Raw genomic sequence first — 23723 nt, 5'->3', positions numbered from 1 at the left:
ATCTACATTCAGAAAGCGACTTGTTTGCTCGATTAAGTCTTTATCAGATCCTACTGTACCATCTGTTCAGGCATCTGGGGTAGGTGTGGATGACCCATAAACCCCCACTCCCTGTTCTTCAGCTTTGTCTGCGTGTAAAATGGACTCACTAATGACTACAGCTATCACTATGATTACTCTGACAATAAGTGTACCTGTAATACATTTGTGCCTAAGACTCAAATTTCCAGGCTCCATTTTCAGAGTGGCTCGGATTGTAGCTAAAAGTGGATCAACACACAGAGTCTCTGTTTCCGCCTCTAAATCACTTTGAACAAAGTCTTTGAGTAGCTGCTTTTGGATCTTGAAAAACAGTCCTTGGCACAATATTTACAGAGCTTGGAAGACTTCCCTAACCCCCTTTCCTCTTCTAAATGAAAATTTCCTATTTTGATTCTTCTTCCTATTGGGCCTAGGTTATCTTTTTTCAAACAATTGTATTTACAGTTTAAAGTACAATTTACATCCTATGAGATCAGAGGCAATCTCCTTAATGACTTGCTGTAACAGTATAGCTCTCAAAGATGCAGTCTCTTGAGGAGATGGTGGAGCTTCCTAAGAAGTCTCCCCACAGCCAATGGGTCATATAGCATGAAGCTACCAGGACAGAACCTATTTTAGGATGCTCCCTCTCTGATGGCAAAGGAAGAAGTGGAAACTTCCCCTACTCCCAAAATCAGATTATTTCAGGTATCTTTGCCAAGAGTCTTTGCGGGTCACACCATCTGCTCTGGGTAAAATACTAATGGTAGTTTTCCATGGGATAACTTTATTCTTGTTTTGTAATAGTTTGTCGTTGGTTCTAAGGCCTTCTCCTGTGTGAAGCACAACAGCCTTCCTTTATAGACTCAAGTTTACAATGTAACTTCTCTCCCTGCTTGACTAGTAAAACAAAGACATTATTCTAGCTAACAAGAGCGCTTCTTTCACCTGCAAAAATAAAATGTGAGAAAGACCAAAATCTACAGCACACACGAAATTCTGCTATTGAATCTAAAGTGAGAGTTTCCACAGCAATGCATTTCAGGCCTACCAGATTCATCTAACATAAGAAACCAGCATATGAGCTTTATGAATTTTCATATTAAAATAAAGCACATTCAATTAAAGCATTTACCTTCATTAAAATCACATGAATAATAAACACGTATAATACATGAATAATTGTTAGTTTTAAAATACAACTTCTTCACGTTAATGTTTTCTGGTAGTTACATTCAATTTCTATGTTAATTCTCCATGTTACTTTTCAATGACCTAAGCACACCACGTTTCGAATAAATGCAATTCAAATGTTACCACTTCATGTTAATATGACAAAAGATTATATGTGGGTGCGCTCTACACATGCGATTATAATGCACTGCTACAAATAAAAGCGGTACTATGTTTCCCTGGAAAGGCTGCAGCATCGGGCGGAGACTCTGCATTGTCAGGTGGCAGGTGGGGCGGGAGAGGTTTAACGTGTCTCACCAAGTCCAGCTGACTGTGTCGTGTAGAGGGAGCACCTGCAGAAGGGGTCATTTACAAGCCCATTGGGGGAAGCATCTGACTGCCAGATGTAGTAGCGAGGACACCTAGGCTCTGACCCTGGGATCGGGCAAGCCACCTCCCCTGGTGGGAAATACAGGCCTCAGCAGAGCTTTTCGAGCTGTCGCTGCCGTACACCAAAATCATTCACCAGAGGTCAGGGAGGGAGCAGATTTGCCTCCCGCAAACCAGGAGTACAATTTTCAGGCAATGTACTTGTTAGGAAGGGGGGATATAGGTGGGTAAATGTGGCGATGGGTAGGAGTGCGGGCAGTCCCTCCTGAGTCTGTCCTTTATGTTGTTTGCCCCAAGTAGAAAGGTGGTTTCCTGTCTAGTTGTAGCAGTGGAGTCCTGCTGGGCCTGCATGCAGTGCTGTGGGAATGTAGTTTTTGCTTGTGAGACTCTTGATTAATTGTATTCATCAGTTTTAATAGTTAATAATGCATAACAATATTTTTTCTTTAGGTGGGAATTCATTTTGTAATTAACATTTTAGAAAACATATTTTAATTAATTTGATATATTTACATTAATTGAAGCTCTTAACAATATTTGTATAATCTTTTCCGAAGTTTATTAAACTTGTTTTACTTTTGCATATATTTTAACATAGGTAGACTTTTCAGTCGGGGTGAAGGTCTCTGCATGATAAAGTAAAGGGAACATTCTTCATACTTTACCATGGGGAGATCTACGCAGCCATGCTTTGCACTCATGCCATAATGGAGTAAGAAATAATTGCCTCCCGAGTGAATATTTTTTTTCTTTTAATTTTAACAATTCTATGAAATTCAGCAGAGTGCTACAAATCATGTGATGGCTGTTATTCACTGAAGAAACAACTGGAGAAAACATAAATTCTACATTTGGAATGATTACATATGTTCATAAATTGTTGCACAGCAATATTGGTTGTTGGGCAGCTCCATTTTGAAAGAAAAGTGTATTGTTTACATACATCCCTGGGGAGCATAGTGTATAATATGAGTGCCTAAAATCACCAACACCAAACCAAATCTCTGTTCCCCAAATTAATTGGGATTTGGCGATGACAAACTGGTGTCAAAAATACATTTCTGTTTTAAATGTTTTATTGTAAACCTATACCACGAAAAAAAGACAAAAAGGAAACACAGAGCTGCCAAAACTTGGTGACTGTATATTTTTAACAACAATTTTAAAGAAAAAAAGAACATTGCCCATAATTATTTTTGTAACACAATTTTATTGATTTTTGCCAACAACTCGACAAATAAAAAAAAACATGGGCAATACAGATAAAGGAAAGACACCATGCCCCTCTTACGCCCACCATGCAGCCATCACCCCCCTTCAAAAGATCATAACAAACAGAGAATACTACATAGCTATACACAAAGTTGACCATCATAAAACGTATGATTCTCTCTCCCCCATCTTTTACGCGCATATTGCAAGCCCTTTTCACCAGTCTTCAACAGAAGGAGAGTGTATAGCTTTCCATCGATTAGCCAGATTCCTCTTAGCGACCACAATCCCGAACCAAGCCAAGCACCACATATGATTTTAATAGAACAGCACATGTACTTGTTAACAGGTGGTTGCACTTAGAACAGTTTTGAAAATTCTTATTCATTTTAATGCACATCACAGGAAATATAGCACTGACTGATGCAAAGAAATTGCATTATAGGTTTTGAATTACTGTAGCCACAGTTTTAAAATAGAGGGATGGATGAAAAAGGAAAATAATATAAGATATGGAATGAAGAAAGCATTGTCACAATAAAGTATTGGCTCACAAGCCTGATAGTGAACTTATTTTTCGGAGGATGCGCACATGTGATCAGGTTAAATGCTGTGATTCACAGTATAAGAGACCCAGTTGTTGAAGTGGGCTTACCCATTGCCCTATAATGTATAATGTGTTAGATGGAAACAAAATGTGAATGACAATTGAGCAGACCAATGAATGAAGGGGTTTGAACGAAAGCAACAGTTTTTATGTCTACATGAAGATATTTTATTAATGAATTTATTTTTTTTACTTGTGGCCGCTGAGCAGTTAAAGCTGTCTCTTGGCCAGACCTAGAAATTGGCCCTGCACTATAGCTACAACATTCCTGTTGCTGTGTGGGACTGTGAGGAGGATGCTTGCCTGCAGTTCATCATAGTTTTGAAGCACCTCCGAACACTTCTCCTTTCCAAACCACTGGATGTTGAGGGCAAGGTTCCAGAAATGAAAAGTAGAATGACGCTGCAGCAGAGCCATGGCTATTCTCCGTCCAGTCTGCAAATCAGGGTTGGTGACGCCCTAACTGACAGTGGGAAAACACAATTTCCTTCATCTTGATGGATAATACATGTTGGGTGGGACAGCTGTCTGTCGGGAATGGAATGTGTGAACGTGAAACTATGCATAAGGTGATGAGGGTGGATTTTACCCGTGTGCGGGAGGCACAAAGTTCACTTTGGAGCTTGTCAACTTCTTAATATATGGGAGCCTGTAATCCATGTATAAAAGCCTGTTATTAATGTCCATATTATAGGCAACATGTGACATCTGTAGTGACCTGAACGAAATGGCATAGTTGCTCAACTATAATAAGCTACTACAGTTGAGTTCTGACTGAGTCAACACCCAAGGTGAAAGTTGGGTCACAGAGCATCATTACCGCTGCAATTTAAGCTATGAAAATGAAACCTGGCTTTTCCTTTTCCTCATCTATTTTTCTAAATCAACAGTGATCAGCAGTAAAGAGACATTTATGGCAGCACATTTATTTTTTGCACCCTTTGGTAAAGCTAGAATCTCTCCACATGGTTCTACATATTCTGAGCTCCAGCACTTTTAAATCTGACTTTCATTAAACGTATTCTATTATCCTTTTTCAACAATTATTTAAATGCTTTTCGGTGTGTTTCCTTTTTCATAATAGATTTTACTTTTAGTCTTTGCGCCTGCAAAGATTTTCTTTGATATAAAAGAGCAACACTCCAAGGATTTAAGCAGCTTTTTGGCAGTGTAATGATCTGACCATGTATTATAAGGAATAAAGTAGCTCCTACCGTACATTATATGGAGATTGCAAGACACCTCAGAGTTCCATCACCTTACAAGGGAACTCAGTCTTTGCTCTTGTTTCTATATTTAACAATGGAACTCCTCTGTGACTTGCAATATTCTAAATAATACACAGCAAGGGGTAAAGAACCACACACGGTAGTGGTGGATATAGTGTCGCATTTCAAATACAGCAAGGGGTACTTCAGCCCATATTTCTTTTCTTTAATTCTGTCTACATATTCAATCGGAGAGTTATCATTAAATACAGAAAAAATCACCTGTGAGGAATAATATCCTTATTAATTAATTTACTTTTCTCCTTGGAAAATAGATTTTCAGTGTTATTATGCCGAACATATTTTTAATGCTGTAAAATCATGTGCACATGACAATTATGTTTTTATGAAGTGGTTTATAATGTATGGGAAAAGAACACCCAGGTTAATTTAGGTAATAATCAACACAGACTTGCATCTGAAAGGTTGGTTTTGGCACACAGCATAAACATTTATATTTCATTTTGGTGTATTAAATAGCAGAGCATGCTGCTTTACAGGTTTATCAAAACATTTTAAACAACTGTAGGCATAGAACATAAAAAGAAAAAAGTAGTGATTCATGAAATATGGGTTGTATTCACAAACTGCATTTTGTAGTGCATATAGTAGAACTACAATATGATCTAGTTTTTTTGGTCTTAGGACTTTGTGCATTTAATCACTGATAACCAGTGCTAAAGTGCTTGTGCTTTCTCCTCTCAACATGGTAGAGTTGGCTTAAATCCGCTTGGCATATTTAATTTACTTATAAGTACCTAGTAAAGTGGTTCTACATGTGCCCAGAGCCTGTATATTAAATGCTACTAGTGGGACTGCAGCGCTAAGTGTGCCACCCACTTAAGTAGCCCTTTAAACATGCCTCAGGCCTGCAATTGAAGACTTTGTGGGCAGTTTTAAACTGCCATTTCAACGAGGTAAAAACAATCTTTTCCATGTCTAAGCCTTCTTTTTTAATACATATAAGCCACCAATAGGGTAGGCCACAAACAGCCCACATGGCAGGGTGAAATGTATTTAAAAAGTAGGACATGTACGTTTAAGATTTACATGTCCTGATAGTGAGAAACTCTTACATGTGTTTTTCACTGCTGCAAGGCCTACCTCTCCCATAGAATGACCTTATTACATTATTAAGCTGTCACTTCCAAATGGGAACAGGTAAACAGCACATGTTTGGTGTCTTCGGAATTGTAATAAAAAATATTTTTTGGGGTAAAGTCAGATTTGCAATTATAATTTTGAAAATGCTAGTTTTAGAAAGTTTCTGAAAAAAGGTGCGACAATTGCGCCACCTCCTACTGCACTGCTGCGATGAGGAACACTATCCTCCAAGAGTAAACAATTTTTACCAACATTAACCAAAGTAATCTGTAGTGTTCCCATTTTATAAGTGTTCAGTAATCCATGTTTTCCATGCTTATAGAATCACTGCGGTGACAGATGAGTTGAACTGGAATTCTTTATTCCGCATTTTCAAATTTCGTATGCTGCCCATCCAAGCTTAAACATAGACACGTGTTGCCACCATCCTTCGCGCTGTTACCGTGAAAAACCAATGCATTTAGAATTTTGTACGTTCTTCATCAGGGGTACTGTAATAGATCAGAAAGAACTACATAAACAGCTGTTCCAGAGCAAAGCACGCTCGAAAATTATATATAATGAATTTTACCCATAACCCCCCTTCCCTAACATCCCTCGTGAACCTCCCCCTTGCTCCCAAACCTACAAATCTGTCATACTAACACACAAAGTGAGAAATAAAAATGCTCTTACTTACCCTGTTATTGATAGCAACCACAGAAAACAAACCTTAAGAAGCCCAACCGGCATTTTAACATGTGCATGTCTCCCTTCTTATTCAGAAAATGATCGACTTCTTTCTCTCCCGCCATCGTTTTATTTAAAGCCTACTTCCACACGTTTCCCTAATCAATCCCTAATTAAATCCAAGCCCATGACCTGTTTTAACTGTCTTGCTCATAAAAAAAACTCCTGCCTAAAAGTCCCAAAAGTCAAAAACCATGAACTCACAGAAGTACAAAAATCCATGATTCATTTTAAAAAACAAATAAATGTCAACATTAAATGTGTGAAAATATATGCAATCATATATGCAGCGTGATACATAAATCAATACGATATTGTGACTTAAATCAATTGTACATTCGTACGTAGTGCCACAGTCATGTACTTTGCAATTGAAGAAATAATGCAATGCTTATCACCACCAGCATGCCCTGTATCAGGAAGAAACAAAGCAATGCTTTACGCTACAATCCTGTACAGTGCAATGAAGAAATAACACACTGCGCCACGTTATAATCAGATACTGTGCCTGAAGAAATAATGCAATGCGCCACATTCCAATCAGCTAATATGTAGGGGAAAAATAACGCAGTGCGTAGCTCACCAAGCATGTAGTTTGTCAGGCCCAAATGAGGTCTGGCGTCATACGACAGTTCGATAGTTCATTAGCAGCAATAATGCAAAGTGTAATATACGACTCCATTAACAGTGCCCCCATTATGTGGGCACCTTCCTGCAAAAAGACAATCCTGAGAACTGTTGTCCGCTTTCTATGTGTGCTGCAGAATACAGCACACATCGAAAGAGGAAAGCATTTGTAGAAATAGAGATATTTCTTCTTGTTAAGGCTCATCTTGGGAGATGAAAAACTAGATGCATTCTCAGGTTTACAAGACCGTGCAAATCTGGGCATGGGAATTGTGTGGAAACACCCAGCATAGTGCCCATGAAATGCCTTCTGCACAAAGTAAGGAAACACAGTGATGTATGATGTGTTAGTTTACTCAAGATTTATGGGGCCACTCAAAGACACGCAAGGTGTCTTTGCGTGACTTCAGAAATCAGAGTCAGAGCCTTGCGTCATTCATGCACAATATTGCGTGGTGCAAATGTGAATCAAGGCTTTAGTAAATATGCCCGTGAGTCAGCAGGCTGCAAGTCACACTAAACAAACCCAAAAATCCAGGCTTGGAGCAGCACATCATGCATGGACACTTGAGACCCGACTGTGGCAATGCTGCCCCCCTTGCACAATGAGGCAAGTGTGTCCTATTCTGAAGCTGGACTCTGACAAGACGGAGGTCCTCATTCTCGGACCCACCCCATCAGCCTGGGATGACTCCTGGTGGCCCACATCACTAGGAACAGCCCCGGAACCCACAGACCACGCATGCAACCTGGGGTCATCCTCGACTCCACCCTCTCCATGACCAGGCAAGTCAACGCCGTCTCCGTGTCCTGCTTCAACACCCTCCGCATGCTCCGCAGGATCTTCAAATGGATCCCTCCCGACATGAGGAAAACCGTCACCCAGGCCGTCGTCACCAGCAGACTCGACTACGGGAACGTCCTCTACTCAGGAACAACAACCAAGCTCCTGAGACGACTGCAACGAATCCAGAACGCCTCGGCACGACTGATCCTCGACGTCCCCCGACGCAGTCACATCACACCCCACCTGAGAGGCCTGCACTGGCTCCCTGTCAACAAGAGGATCACCTTCAAGCTCCTCATCCACGCACACAAAGCCCTACACAACACCGGACCTGCATACCTCAACAACCGAGTCAGCTTCCACACCCCTACCCGAAGCCTCCGCTCAGCCAACCTCACCCTCACCACAGTTCCCCGTATCCGAAGGGCCACCGCCGGCAGAAGATCCTTCTCCTACCTCGCCGCCAAGACCTGGAACGCTCTCCCCACCAGCCTATGACAGACTCAGGACCTGCTGGCCTTCAGAAGGCTCCTCAAGACCTGGCTCTTCGATCAGTAGCGGCACCTCAGCGCCTTGAGACCCTCACTGGTATGTAGCGCGCTTTATAAATGCAGTGATTGATTGAATGATTGAATTCGGGTCCATGCTGTCAATTTTGGACTGTATTAAATGGAATGGGGTTGCTAGATGATCGACTCCTTATCTGAGAGGAGGTCAGGTTTGGAGTTTGTGAAGTATCATCAAGTAGGATTTTGCACACAGCCATGTACCTCCTGTCATGTTCAAATGTATACTGGGGTTGTGGTGCATGCAAAGGATACACAGTACAGGACCATGATTGTTAGTTGCCTGAATAGATGGTGTGTGTGCCTGGTGGACCCCTGATTGAACTGGCACTGTGTCTGAATCGGGAGTCATTGCATAACAAGGAGGTGAGTTGTTATGTGTGTACTGCTCTTTAGCCAGAGTGTTAATCATACACTGCTGTTTCTGATAGTGTTACACTTGTCTTGCAGCTGTGAAGGGATTCTGCTGAAGAGCGTATTGGTGTATTACATTCTACATGTAATATGGACCACGGTGAAGATGTAGTATGTATGAGGATAAGAGTCCTAAAAACAAATGTCTCTTTATGCCATAAACTTCAAAGCAGGATGATGTCAAACAGGAAACAGTGAAGTCACAGGATGAGATAGGTTTCATGAAGATAGGCAGGGCTTTAGCAATGATTGGAGGGTGGGTTATATGGGCCTAGTTGCGTGGCCAACCTGGGTTGGTACATTGTCACAGAATATCATTAATACTAGCATGTGGGCTACAGCTTGAGCCATAACCATAAAATACAAGCAGCCATGTTGGTCAATTACATATACTGACTTACATTGGTGGTGTTTGTGTCACATTAGAGTCAATGTTGGATATCTGTGTCATCAGTGTGTGACAGTTAGTTGAGTTACTGGGTTGAAATGAGGATTTCCAGAGAAATCACGTACGGGTAAAAGTGAGCAGGGCTGTGTTAAGTGATGTGTGATACTCTGCAGATAACCAACTCTGGCAAAGACGAAATTGGGTGAGCATTAGTTGAAGCAATCTTCCTAGTTTGCCTGGGCCTATCCCCTCAAAGTTGGTACAAAATGCCAACAATAGGGAATTATGGAGACAACTGTGTGGGTAATAAATTCATATGAGTGTACACAAATAGGAAAACCATTGTAAGTATATGCCCTTACAAATCCCTGGTTGTTAGCTGTGTAGAGTTCTGTGAATGCTTGTGAAATATGAGCCCATGGCCACATAAATGCACAATGAGCATGTAAGACAGCACTACAAGGCCGACTAGAGTGATGTACTGTGCGAACCCAGGAGCTGTCTGCTGAGTTGTGACTAGACAGAATGCAGGCGCCCTGGTGACTAGGTGCAATGTGCACTGTAGTGATGTCCGACATCATTAATTAAGAAAGCCAATCAGCAAGGCAGATGTAGACCTTACCACATCTTACCTTCATGGGCAGGACAGGGCAGGCCAGTAAGCTGTGTAACGTTTTTAAAATGTGTGTTTTGACACAAAAACTCACCCTTGTTACACAGTGGTTGTGTGAACAATGTTGAGATTTTGCCATCTGAAAGCCAACTACACTACAACTTGTCCTCAATTCCTATGGGTAACATGTGTCAAACACATCAATGTTGGAAAGAAAGTGAATGTTAATAAAGTATGTATGTCAGCCATAATTACTCATGTCAACATCTAGCATAGATCTCCATTAACATATTACAATTTCATTGCAAATGGATAAAAACCAACTGAACACCAGCCTGTCCTGGATGACCAACCTGTTGGCGATGACATCCTGCCCCCTGTGGACTGTTACACCTTCCAGAAACTCATGGACTCCATTGTAACACCTTTTCCAGTTACTGCAAGGGGTGACAGCATTGCTGGGTCCCAAGAGGAACTGCCTACATGAGGACATGCCCCATCTACCGGCCCAACCCCAGCCTAGACTCCAAAGATCCACAAGTTGACTTACTACGGTGAGTGGTAGGAGTCCAGCAGCGGCTGGTAGAGAATTCAGTTGGAGATGGAGACCATTGCAAGTACCCTAGAGGAAGTCTGTAGATGCCTCAGTTTCCAATAAGGACACCTCTGAGGCAATGAAAGGCCCCTACTCTTCGCGCCTCAGAATGGAACAGTCCCTGGCTTACATTGCTGGTGTCATAAGGTAGAGGCAACAACAAAAGCCCTGCCACTGTGGCACCAGTGAGTTAGCCACCCAGCTGGGGCAAATCATGCCATACTCCAACCTATAGAGCGCAAGCAGGACTCCTATATTGCAACAATGGGTGCCGTCAACAACTACCATTGCTGTCGTTGACAAGTCATCAGGCCATTGTCAGCTCTGTGCTGCCTTCCTTGCTGGCACAGACAAATGGTGGTGGGGACAGTGGAGCCACATTTTCCACCCCTGATGTGTGTGTGGCTCTGATCCCTCCCACACAAACACCACAACCCACAACACACACCAAGGAGGAAGAAGTGGAATTCACCAATTGTCAGGTGAAAAGTGCCCAGTAACATGTGTCTGTACCACTAGGCTAGTTTATCATTGTACCTGTGTTTATCATCATGTCACTGCCCTTTTCACCTGGTACTATCCCCTTTTTGTATGCTCACCTGTTAATCTGATCCATTTGGGGATTCGTGATGAAGCTTTCCTTCCCTAATGGTAATTTGAACCTTCTCCTCACAGGAATACTCCTCAGCTCGACATGCCACATGACATGTATCCCCTATGGACTTTGTCTGGACATCCTTTGTCTTGAACAATGTTGGGGTTTTTGTCGCAAGACCTGCAATTTATAAATTGCCCATGTGCACATATGCAAATAAATGCATCACTCTGAAGCAGTGTGTTGTATGTCTTTTGCAGATATGAATAACTAAACAATGTTGGATATGTATATAAACAGATACTTAGCATCTGGATGTAAGTGCGCTACTGTCCCTATCACATGCTCTGGTTGGACATTTCCAAGCATCTTATACATCCACTGCCATTGCATTATATGCATAGTCTAATTGAACTATTGGAAGTCATGGAGTGACCATAAGCATCAGTAAATTGTCTAGCTCTGAGTGAAAAAGTCCAACTCATCATAATACTTGACTTGTAAATGAATAATAAGGGGAGAGGAGTTGGCCTAACGGCTAGGGCTGTCGACCTTAAATCTGGGCAACCGTGTTCAAGTCTCGACAAGGATGCAAATATACTGTGATTCTGAAGAAATCACTTAATCTCCCCATGCCTAACAAAAATGAGTGTGTCCTCATGTAAATGCAACTGGTGCTTGTGAAAAGCACTCTGATACCCGATACCTTCGGGTCAAGTTTGAGCTATATAAAACTCCATTAAAAAAAAAATCACACAATTGCCTACTCAGCCATAAATATTTTGCTCAGTGATCACGACAATGCGATCATTGCACATATGTCCGGTTCAATGCTTATGCTGAAGTTTTCCTATAAGTATCATCAGAGTGAATGCACTCATAACATGCAGATACAAATGCCCTGATTCATTCTGATTTAGCATCATACCTATGCCACTCAGTATGTCAAAGCTAAGTCCTACACCTTGGATATCATTAAGCATGAAGTGCAGCTGGTAAGTATTTGGGATTCTGTGTCAAATGATAAATGGTGTAGTAAGGCATTTTGGAATATATAGGAAGAATGTGTTCTTTTACCCCTGAGAGCCCTCACATGCCTTGAGTGTGAGTGTAACCACACATGACGTAAATTGTACTACATACACACATAACAATAATTAAGATCCAGAGCACAGACCCAAGAACTGAGCCACATATCCCAAAGAGGAAACTTTAGGCTAATGGTTTTCTAACTTAGCAAGCAGTTGCACAAATTCACATGCAGGAAGTGCCACACCTAGCAAGTGCTATCTCAATGCCAGGGATGATTGGCGTTTCAGGGCAGGTGGGGGCCACAATATTGGCAACTAACCAGCTAACAACAATGACCCACTAGTAAAATGGTGCAGGGTGAGTGCGTAAGTAGCAGGCACAAGCGTGTGTCACAGCACAGCCAGGATTAGGCACTATGAGGTGACAGGTTCCTCCCTACTATACATGTAGCATCACTTCCACACACAGTGCTACAGTACACGACTATCTGTGTTGGGTTGTGCGTCAATTCACATGAAAAGAACCACTCACAATGCCAAAAGAATGTTGAAGATTCCTTAAGTGATTCAATTGCAACGTAGACTGACTCTTGTCCATAGGCGTCTCACAAAGTTACACATATCTGCAATCACTGCAGAGAACTGCTACATCATGTACTCAACTCAACCTAAGCAATTATGACAGCTCTTACACAGGAAATTATTACCCATTGTGAAAGTGGAAAAAGTATTTATCTATAAAAATGTTCTACTCACAAACTAGCACTACCCATCTTACACTAACTTACACTACATAAACTAAGCCTAAACTAACTTAACCTAACTATACTACACAAACTTATCTAAGCACTACCTTAACCTACCTTAACTTAGCTACAACTATCCCATACATTTGACACAAAAAACATGTTAAACATAAACCCTCCATCCCTTAACACACATATAGTGACAAAATACTAACATCAACTACACCTATACATAAACTTACTAAACATGTAACCTTAACAAATACATATTTTTGGGTATTTTTTTGTATTTTATTTTTTATAAAAAGGTCTAAATATTAACCCCCATCCACTAAAACCTCAGAAATTAGGAAAAGGTTAAAAAATATGTACCTATAAAATTTAAAAACCCAATTGATCTAAACCTAACCTATTCACTGACTATGACATTAACTATAAAATCCTGGGGCGCAAGTTCGCCTGCTGCCCACGAATAGCGTCAACTTTCTGGATGAGCATCCTTAGTTCCTTTATGATGATGAAGTGGAACACAGATTCACTCCCCCTGGGACTCCGGGGCCGTGAGGGTATACGCTGTGTGGCAGGAAGGGCAGCTGGTGTGATTGGTCTTTGGGGTGGCTGTTGCTGACTTGGACCTGTTTTGTTATGACTAGGGGCCAATGTTGCCATTACTGGTGTGATTGCTCAAGGGGCGATCCAGTACCCCACTGTCATTGCACAATCATACAGCTTTTGCATCTTTCAATATGCCTTGGAAATGTTCCTCACAACCACAGCACATCTCATATGTACATGTCTCATCAGCTGTCATGTTTTCTAGGGTGATAATGGAAAAAATAGTTATCACATGCAGTACATGTACATGATGTCTGTGATAAATAGTCAGACATTGTAATGCAATCACATGTCCCTGACCAGCCCAATACCAGCATTAGAGATGGCTATATGGACAATATGTTGTAACTACATAGACATCCCCTGCTAGTCATGTGCCTTCTGTGTGGGTTCACAAAATGTAACAGCAATCACAATGTGGTGTATGCCATCAGGGCTAGACTGGGAACCCAAAGCAGACCTGACAATTTTATTGGACCAGCCACTCCGGGTGGGAGGTGGTGGGGGATGGGTGCATGTATGAAGCACTGCTGCTTTTTCTACAGGGAGCCGATATTGCAGCACTGCTCAAACCCCCCCCCCCCCCCGCCAGTAACAACAACGGCCCTACTGCTGCAAAACCAGCCCTGACTCTTCCAACCTCCTGGGGAAATGCATGATGCCCGCTACGGCCAGTCCAGCCGTGAATACAATATCATACAGGACAACAGTTCAAACACATGTAGATGTCCTGAACTAATATTGGCCACATGGGTCTGCATACCCTAATTTGTAATTAAGAGTTGCATCATGCAAATGTGCTGATCATTGATCATAAGCATAAGTGAATAAGGTGATACAGTACAGGCAACGTGGCTTGGCCTCGCATACCACATCTGGAGTATCACAAGGCTGCACACGTTGCTCCCCTCACTTACTCTGTGTCAGTTTGTCCTTAAATGGATAAGGGGTTGTCATGTACCTCCTGTAGAGTATGATTGGGAAACCTAAATAACATTTACCATCAGGCAATTGTACGGAAATGTGAAAATAATCTCCTGCATCAGATTTGCAGGGACAATCATGAGGAGCCATACTTAAACATGCTTATGTACACACATCATCCCAATGCTGCTTTCAGAGCCATGCATCACACGTTGAAAATAGCATCATAGTAGTGAGCGCATCCTAGTCACACTACTCATCTGGCCTTAAAATGTATTTTATGTGATGCATGGACCTTTACAACATACCTCCGAGGGAGGCTCAAGTACCACTGAGGCAAAATTACAACAGACATACCTCATGGTAGGCTACCATATTGAAGTTCTATATGTCCATACAATAATGAACTAATACATGAACAGACACACATATAGGCGTGTCATTTGTTGTCTGTCATGGCCCTACTACATTACTTATGGGGATGTAGGCTCATCACCAAAAACATATGCTGCAACTATCATAATATTCAAAAGTGTTTAGATTACAATGGCAACCCAGATGCCACTGACATACATGCTTACATAATTCTGTTAGTTTGTAATACTGCTAAAGTGAAAGTGCTTGTTTTCTACAACCATAACATGTATTACACAACAGGTATGTTTGCCCACCCTTATGATCAATGAAACATTTCCTATCTGGAGAGCGCTCACGCATGTGGCATGTCTGAACCCAATATGCTGCATTGTGATGGAACACATGTGGTATAATCACTCAGTGTGTGAATCTGATTCCAAGCTACCTATCCTGTCGATGATTGGTAACAGTGCCTCTGTATACATTTTGCTCATCTTCTGCCCCTGCTCAACATTTGGAGATTTACAAATGATCCATGTGTCCAATGAAGGGAGGTCTGTGCGCCCCCCTCGTATACTTAAATAAACCCAGAGGGAGGTGGTGGCTGACAGAGCTAAAAGAAGTCCCAGGAGGGGGGCTCTGTGTGCCCCTTCCTTTTTTTTATTAAAGTCCCTCATGCCCCCAGGACCTGGCCCACTCAGGGGATAAAGTGAAAACAAGCCTGGGCAAAAATATTTTGCAGTGAACATGCGAATCCATCATGACTTTTGCTGCAGAAATTTGCTTTTTGGCCAGGTGGGGTCCTTGGGGGACCCTAGCACCAGGCTGAGACGGTCAGGGTATTCCTACCAGGTGCCTTTTTGTTTGGGAATCGGCTGAGTCCAAGTCCCAAGATTGCTGTCAACACTCCCTGGTTGAAGTGTTGGCAGCCATTCAGATCTCCACACAAGATCGGGAGGATTTGCAGAGGGGTTGCATCCCTAGTAATACAAATTTGGTTTTCTCTTAATAACTCTAAAACTACTGAATGAATTTACACTAAATTTTTGGACCAACTTCTAGATTTCTGTCAAATTTGGTGTGATTCCACTCCTTTTGAAAATAACAACACGCTTGACTCCTCTCAGAATGGTTTCCGCCCAGGCCACAGTATGGAGACTGCCCTCCTAGCCGTAACCGAACATCTGAGGGAGGCCTCAGATGCCGGACGTACATCGGCGCTGATCTCAGCGCCGCGTTCGACGCGTATCTCATCAGATTCTGTTGCAACATCTGGAGGAGGCTGACATTGGGGGTCCGGCCTTGGGCTAGTTTGCTTCTTTTCTCTCTGAGAGAACCTTCCAGGTGTCAGCCCCTCCTTTTACTTCCCTGATACACAATATCAAACAAGGGGTGCCACAGGGCTCACTGTTGAGCCCAACTCTATTCAATCTATATGTCCAACCTCTAGCAGTGGTTGCTAGGAGTAGAGGGCTAACGGTGGTATCATATGCTGATGATACCCAGCAGATACTAACACTCTCTGAGGATGCCATGCAGGATGCTCTCAAGTTCAGGAGTGATCTCTCAGCCATCGCAGAGTGGATGAAGGACAACTGGCTCCTGCTAAATGCTAGCAAAACTTTGATTCTGCTAGTAGGTAGTGACAGTGAGCTGTGGAGTAAGAGCTGGTGGCCTCCGACTTTGGGCTGTGCTCCTGTCCCTCAACAGGAGGTCAAAAACCTGGGTGTATGGGTCGATTCGACCTTTAGCTTCCAGGCCCAGACCAAAAAAGTAGTGGGGTACTGCTTTGGACTCCTGCGGGGTCTCGAATCACTGTTGTTTTTTTTTTATCCCGCAGTCCGCCAAGTAATCATCCAGGCCTCCATCTTATCTAGGCTGTACTATGCAAGTTCACTTTACCTGGGGGCGCGAATAAAGCTAAAATCCTACGTTTGCAAAGGGCTCAGAATGCGGCACCCAGAACCCTACTTTGCCTTCCAAGAACTCTCTCTACGACCAACGTCATTCGCAAACTAAACTGGCTGCTAGTGGCGAAATGCATTGAGTTCAAGGCCCTCTGCTTTGCCCATAAAATCATGAATATTTCTTCCCCAGATATACTGGCGAACCAGCTCTCATCCTACATACCTACTCGCCAGCTACGTTCCATGGGCCAGCATCTAGTGGTTGTCCCTCGGTGAGGAGGGAGCGTGCAGGAGGATGCTTTTTCCGGGTCCTGGCGGCAAAACTCTGGAACCTTCTCCCATTGCACATCCACAGCATTACCAACTACATGGCATTTTGCAAAGCCATTGAAACTCAACTTTTTCCCATACTATAGGCTCTGTTCCTCTCAGTATCTCCCCCACTACTGCTATAGTTAGCACTGGGATGCCCCTTTGCTGGGGCAGCTGTGCGCTCTATAAAACCTGTAACATAACACATTTTGACTCCACCCTTTTTCTCGGGCCCCACTTGATGGATCACCCTGAAAATTTCTATGCACAATAAGACCTACTGGTGCATTCTGTTTGGGAACTTTTATGAAGATTTGTAAACCGGTGCCAAAGATATAGGCAAGTCAATAAATGGTGCTGACAATAAGTATATCTGGCAACCACCAGTAGGTAATATGTATATGTATATATCTTTTAAATGTGTAATGAAATTATCTTTTAACAAAGACATGATGGATGACAACAGGATCTGTTTTGCAATATATCCCTGTAACTTTAATGCACAGAAGTGTTTCGGACTGAATGAAAATGGTGCTCTATTTTTTGCAATAATGTGAGCACCCATGGTGGTATCTGTATTTATGTGTTTTCGATATATAGTACTTTACAAATAGATATCAGAGTTCATGGTATAGAAATGAGTAAATGTAAAAAAAATGAATATGGAGATAAATGTGTCTTTTTATGTCTATTTCTGAATTTTTAGATGACATAAAAAGACACATTTATGTCAACATTAATATTGCAGAGTGAATAATATTTGAGCTGTGTACATGTAATACATGTTATACAAAGTCTTTGCTCATATTGTTGCCTTTTATGAAGTTTATATGTAATTGTTAAAGTTGCAATGTAACCAAAAAAGGTACTAAACCACAATTACCGCAATGCCTCATAATAGACAGGACAGGTAATGTGTATTTAAAGATGAAATTGACAAAGGACGCACTAACCGTGAGCAAAGCTCAGTAAAGTTGAAGTGCATAGGTGTTTGCTACGTCAAATAAACAATTGTAGAATTTCTACCAGAGAATGGAGTGCAGCATCCTTTTCAACAGTGGATGTGGTATATGTATATATATATATATATAGCCAAAGACTGCAACTCCTGCTACTTCCACTGGAGCGGCGAAGAAGGAGAAACGGACCACTTCGTTCAGGCAAGATGTTTATTTAACCATTACATCCAGTACAGCTACGGCAGGTGACGCGTTTCGTGCTCGAGAGCCCTTGATCACATAGACTGTGTGTAAAATCGCCATTTTTGAATGCTGCTACGTATCCGACCAGATCACAAGGTACAGTCACATGACAATAGGGCTAAAAGGCAGACTTGTGTCATGAGACTACACAAACAAGAATTTCTTCGTTTTTGTGTGTTTGTATGTCTCCTGTCAAATATTGCTTTATAAAATGTGTGTATAACACCACATAATAAAGTACACATGAAAACCAAACATATAAATTGATTGTAGGATATTGCACAATTTCTGCTTAAATGCATTTTTTAAGTATACAATTTGTCTACAGTTCATCATGGTATGAAAAATCCTAATTGGAAAAATAAATTAACCAATAGAGATTAAGATCGCTTATATCTACGGCATGCAATTTACAAGCCATATTTATATCCAGTTGAATCCGAAGAGATTCTGTATGTCTATTCATGTGGATTTGATACACTATATTAGACTGTAAACATGAAATATATATATATACATATATATATATATATATTACCTACTGGCGGTCGCCAGTAGGTATATATAGTTAGGATTTTTTCTCTATGGGATTTTTTAAAATTCTATGTGTAATAACTTTGGTGTTTGTGGACGGAATTGGCTGAAATTTTCAGGAAAATGGCACATTTTGTTTCTGAGCAGCCCTTGAAAATTTGGGGGGGGTTCGTCAAGGGGGGGCCGAGAAAAAAGGGGGGTCCCAAAACGTGTTTTTAACATTGAGTTTTCCATAGGGCGGTTGGCCTCACTTTTAGCCCGAACGGCTGAATGGATTTGCACGAAACTTGGCAAAATTGTAGGGACTGGTAGCCCGATGTGCCTTTTGTAGGTCTCAATATATGTGCTCCAGTGGATTTTGAGAAATTAACGTTTAAAAAAAGATATATATCTGTAACAGCGGACCTGGCAGCGTCCCAGGACGCGTACTTTTCGCGCAACGGAGCTTTGTGAAGCGAAGCTGATTGGTTCTCCGGCGTCTGTCAACATTCCAAAAAGTCCGTAGCGGCCGCCATCTTGTCTCTCGGTAGGATCGAGAGACAAGAGGAGGTCAAAACAAAGGGGGAAATAACTATAAGGGGGCATAGTAGATCCTCGCTGACCCCCTAGGTTTGATGTGGAGGTTTTAAAAGGGCCCCGCGGGGCAAAAAAAAATAATAATAATAATAATCGAACGGCTGAATGGATTTGCACGAAACTTGGCAAAATATTAGGGACTGGTAGCCTGATGTGCCTTTGCTAGGTCTCAATATATGTGCTCCAGTGGATTTTGAGAAATTAACGTTCAAAAAAAGATATATATCTGTAACAGCGCTCCGCTTCGCGTAACGGAGGTTTGCGAAGCTGATTGGTCATTCTGTCACTGGGCTATAGTTGGGCTACATCTGGCTGATATTTGGGCTACATTTGTTTTTTTGTGTGTCTGGCGGCCATCTTTGGGCTACATTGGGCTACATTGGGCTTCATTGGGCTACATTGGGCTACATTTGGGCTCCAACATATATATAGGCCAATGTAGCCCAATATATATTTTTCAAAGTTAATTTTCGTAAAAACCACTGGAGCATATATCTTGAGACATAGCAAAGGCACATCGGGCTACCAGTCCCTACAATTTTGCCAAGTTTCGTGGAAATCCATTCAGCCGTTCGAGCTAAAAGTGAGTCCAACCGCCCTATGGAAATGAAGGAAATGAATGGGTAATTTGTAATTAGCAAATAGCTAATCGCAAACTAGGAATGGTAAAGAATCGCTATTTATTCCTTAAAGTTCGCTATTTAGGAAATGCAAAAAACTTTGATGATACATATGGCGGTTCATCTCGAACAAGATAAGAAGCATAGGGATACATTTATGATGACTGGCGCATCACCAGGGATGTGTTAGTCATTCTGTGCCGCTGTTCCGTCACCTATGGTGTGCTGCATTTACAATGCGGCGCATCATGGGGCAAAAACAGCACAGATGCGTGATGTATCTGTGCCGTAAAGGTGGCGCATTGCTGGAGTTGTATCGCAAGTGTGATGAAGCTCCAGCAAGGGTCGGGGGTGCCCCTGTCGCAGGGTTTCTGTTCTCACACAGAACTGTGGACAGAGGATTGGAACCTCGGCGAATTAGGGTGTCCCAAAACTCACGTTAGTAATCAAAAACTCCTTAGCAAGCTAGGTACAGTGTCACATTGGATATTCCAAACTCTCAATGTTTAGACAATCCAGAATATGAACTTATAGTACCTCAGGATACGTGGAACTCATGAACAGTCGGTCGTTATATATTTCTTAGAAACCAGAACATGGAGTTAAGAAGAACACATGTGTATTTGAAATGTTTATTTACTAATGCCGTCTTCTCAGGCGTAGTATCTTAGATAATACAAGTACACATATTATCAGTAGCAAAATTACCAGCATAGTTACTAGTACATAAAAAGCGAATGGTGATAGTATGTTAACATGCTGTAAATGAATAAGAGTTAGCAACACTTATAAGCAGCCGCGGGCCGTGGAGGGAGTTACGGTGAGGCAGGGAGGCGGGGAGGGGGAGAAGCAGGGTGGAGAATACATGTACACATATTATCAGTAGCAAAATTACCAGCATAGTTACTAGTACATAAAAAGCGAATGGTGACAGTATGTTAACATGCTGTAAATGAATAAGAGTTAGCAACACTTATAAGCAGCCGCGGGCCGTGGAGGGAGTTACGGTGGGGCAGGGAGGCGGGGAGGGGGAGGGGCAAGGTAGAGAGGGCTCCACCCTGCTTCTCCCCCTCCCCGCCTCCCTGCCTCACCGTAACCCCCTCCACGGCCCGCGGCTGCTTATATCTCACCCTCCCTAATACACATATTATATTATTTGCTAAGAAGGTCTCTTTGTGTTGGTTTAGGGCGTGCCCATACTTTAGTGTCTTAGATTTGAAGGAATCACATCAGCATACACCAGCTCTCTCTTCATGTGAACCGCATCAACTGTTGTGTATGTGTGTTCGGCAAAGCAATATAAAACCCGCCTCATGCCCAGAATTGGCAGAAGTTGCACTTATGTTATGAGTATGAAGTCGTGGAGATCAGACCTCATAACAATTCTGTATCGTGTTGTTCTTGAAACTTTAGCACTCGCTGTACAGATATAGTTTAACAAGCAAAGCAGATAGTAGAGCAATAACATATTATTCTCATGTAAACCACGATGAACTACTAGGTGGAAAGCTAAAGCAACAACTAAGTGTCGTGTGCAGAAGTTGCAAAAAAGGAAAAATGGCGTTTAAACCGGTAATGAGCCCATGCTAACTTAACATGGTGTAAAGATATCCAGGACCTAGATGACACCTCCCCATGATCCGGAAACGAACTGAATAAGATAATAGAAGTGCCATCTCATGAGAGCAGATTGCAAGTTTATATGTGGACGGTCCGCAAGGTAAAGCATTAAAAACTAGGAAAATTTAATGCTAAAGAAAAATAAAACAGCCAAGTACTTTATCGAGTCTTAAGCCAATAGGCAAGGTAAATAATAAAAACTTGACAAATAAGTCAATGAATTGTCAATGAAATGCTAGTACTCAGCATATCAAACATGAAAAAGGTCTATGACATAACTGTGTATGCAAAATAAGCTGCAACAGCCTCCAATAGGAAGTCACCGTCTTCATCCGAAAACAGTTCAGCCATCCAATTTAAAAGCGGAAAAGAACATACGTGCTCTCCCAGCACCGGATCCTCTATCACCATCAGAGGACAGCTCGGTGGGTTTTCAAGAAAGCTCTGTTCCAAGAAAGACTGTGCTGCCGCCAGTAAATTCCAGGGACCAAGTAGTCCATGCATCAATGCCACAGCCATAATCCTTTCGCCAGGACAAACCAACTCGTGAGTAATGATAGGAGTCATCAGCTGATTAAAGTCGACGTCAGGAGAAACCGGTCCGCAGAGACACAAATCAATGGCCCAATCGAAATCACAGGTCAGGCAGTGAAATACAGGCTGGACACAGGTGAAGTAGGAGAATCGAAAAGATAATCCATATGCCGTGCTTAATATCGCCAACGGCATTGTGCCATAATATTCTAGCATGCGATTGCGGAACAGTGTCAGCAGCTGCAGGGTGGGAGGTTGCATAGGAGGGACATCCATATTTAAAAATGTAAAAAAGCACAAGAGCGTCCGCTGGTAATGCAAGTAAAAATGCCAATCCACGAACCAGAGTGGAGAAAATAGAATGAAAGGAAGCAGGGATGACTCCAAAGATTTTCTCAAATGAAGTCACGAGACCACTGGTAAAAACTTTAAAAAAGTGCGCCAGGGCTTTTGTGGAGGATGCGTTAAAGATAGTCGGAACCATCTTGCTGAAATTGAAAGGCAAATCTGAATTGAAAAGGGTCTGCACCTCTGTACGGGTGTTCGCTATGTGAAGCACGAAAGTTTCACGGGCCGAACTCAAGGCCACCTCTCTCTGAGACAAAAGAGCTCTTATTCTTGCCATGCCGTTGAAATCTGTCCCAAGGTTGGTATTTGTGGCCAGATTGAAAACTCCCTATGTTCATGTGTGGGAGGAAATAGAACATTTCTGCAGCAAATAACCCGTTCACTTACTGTTACGATAAAAGGAATACTTTTAATTAACTCAGAACAATCTTCATTATTGAGCATCAAATAACTACCATTTTCCAACAACTTGAACGTGGGGATGATAGCAGGAACTGGCGTGCCTTGCAACACGCAAGCCATATTTGGTCGGTGTTTGTTGCTTGAACCGTGTAACTGTATGTGCCTACACATTAGTGAATGATCTGGCGTCTCAGTGCATTCCTCTCCATTCAGATAAACTTCTTGATCATCTTTGAAACATCTGTATGTGTATGGAAGCGACCAGACCTCATGAAGAAAAGCACTACCTAAAGGTTCATAACGACCTATTGATATATATTTCATACAATTTGAAAACTTATATAAAGCAAAAGGCAGCGTTATTAAACCGTGGATAAGGCACGTTGCCAAAAAACCCGCAATCCTCTGCTGATGATGTCACTGAGCATGTCATGAATGATGTAATATGTGACATCATCAGCAGTGGATTACGGGTAATAGTATCTCTAGTTTACTCCCCTATAGCTGTCTTTCTTTTAACATAAGTGTCTGTTTCTTTCCCTTATACTTACTGTTTTTGGTTCGCTTCCGGTTCGCGTACCGGCGAGCGAACTGGGAAGCGAACTAAGAGAAATAGAGGTTGGCACAGTTCCAAATATTGTACCAATTTTTTAATAACGGGGAGGTAGTTCTGAAAAGAACTTTTTTTTTATTGTTTTTGTTGTTTTATATTTTTTTTATTTTTTTTCGGAACATTTTTTTACTTTTTTTGAATTTTTCTGAACAGTTTTATATTTTTTTGGGTTTTTCTTGGAGGGGGCAATGAAAACGATTCATTGTAAAGGGCTCAACAGGAGCAACAAAACAAAAAAAGAAGTATTTATTATTTTGGGCGTTTCGTACAAACTTGCATATGATAGTCAATAG

The sequence above is a fragment of the Lissotriton helveticus genome, chromosome 11, assembly GCF_964261635.1.
Source record: "Lissotriton helveticus chromosome 11, aLisHel1.1, whole genome shotgun sequence".
In the NCBI taxonomy this organism is placed as follows: Eukaryota; Metazoa; Chordata; class Amphibia; order Caudata; family Salamandridae; genus Lissotriton; species Lissotriton helveticus.
This window is presented reverse-complemented; position numbering follows the sequence as displayed.